Source organism: Otolemur garnettii, unplaced genomic scaffold, assembly GCF_000181295.1.
Source record: "Otolemur garnettii isolate 467f Iridium unplaced genomic scaffold, OtoGar3 scaffold00133, whole genome shotgun sequence".
NCBI classification, from domain to species: domain Eukaryota; kingdom Metazoa; phylum Chordata; class Mammalia; order Primates; family Galagidae; genus Otolemur; species Otolemur garnettii.
Genome location: NW_003852528.1, coordinates 4,046,441 through 4,047,851, shown reverse-complemented (window position 1 = coordinate 4,047,851; position 1,411 = coordinate 4,046,441). Strand labels below are relative to the sequence as shown.

Below are 1,411 nucleotides of genomic sequence, written 5' to 3'. Positions count from 1 at the left end.
TTAAAGATCCAAAGTAACAGCCTCCAAATGGCAAGGCCAGCAAGGGCAGGTATTCAATCTACCTTGTTCCTCCCTGGCCTCAGGCATCTTCAGATAAGAACAAAGCAGTAATGGCTAACAACATGTTCTCCATTAAGACTGGGTTATGTTGAAAGGGTTATGTCAAAAGATGTATGTTGAGTGGATTATCAGATGTCACATGATGTTTAATTGGATCAATGAGCTCATTGCTGCGTTGTGCTCATGTGCTCACAAAATTCCCTATATAAACCAACTGCAAATAAAGAAGCTCACCACTTTGCCTGAGCGAGCAGATGGTCACCTTTATTTAAAACACAATTTCAATAAGCGTGCTTATTCTCTGAGACATCACTTTTCCACGAGACCCCTATGGCAACAGACTCAGCTCACACACTTTTGGGGGCTTTTTGTTTTGGGTTTTTACCCATCTCTAATTTTAACAAATGAATCTTCTGCTCTAATGAGGTGTGTGTGTTTGTGTGTGTGTGTAGCCATTATTTCTACAAAGCTAAGTTTATTGACATTTCTTTTTTATTTATTTTTTTATTTTTCACTAAGACTTTATCTCGAGGACATAACTGTTAACCACCCCTCACCCCATCCTGAAGACAGGTTAGTCCAGTGAATGTTATAAAGCAGATATGAACAGTCTGAAGGACTGGAACCAGTATCAGCTGACAAAGAACAACTTTCATCTAAATCATCATAAAAATGTTTAAGTAAAAAAAAAAAAACAGAAAAAGAAAAAAGGTAGGGGCAATGGGGGTTTCAGATTGAACAAGAGCCTCACATTTCATCTAATATCTTCCATCTTGGCTAGAGTGTAACAAAATGGAAACAGGATTACTATAATACAAAACTTCCCCGACAGCACACTGTACACACCTGTGTTCCAAGCCCACCCCCAACCCCCGGCTGTTTCCAACTTAATTATTTCCCGGCCTGTTGTGCCTGCTGACCGTAGATCTTCTCTTTAATCCAGTCTTTGTTATAAGGCTGGTATGTCTGGGTATCAGCTCAGTAAACCAGACAGCTGAGGTCTGCCAGGTCATCGATAAAATCAAACAACTGATATCATGTGATAGAGGGACTGTTGGGATTCATTCTCTTCAGATGTTCTTCATACATTTTACAAACGCCTTCCGTGCACTCATTCACAGATTCATAGTCAGCGTAAGTTCTGCCTTCTGGCCTCTTAGTAGGCTGTACCAGCAAAATGGTGTGAGACACAGCGCCAAACTCTCTTCGCTGCAGCCCCGACCACACCACCGCTGCCGCCACACGAGCTTAGCCACAACGTCTATTGACATTTCTTGACACAGATCTAAATTTTGTTAAGAATAATTATTCTGTCCATACAGAAAGTAAACTTAACACATGAGGGTTTTTT

General features: G+C 40.8%; 1 pseudogene; it reads right to left on the bottom strand.

Moving 5' to 3' along the window:
• Nucleotides 1-951: 951 nt before the first annotated feature.
• Nucleotides 952-1,411, bottom strand: part of LOC100952221 — a 19,800-nt pseudogene continuing 19,340 nt past the window's right edge.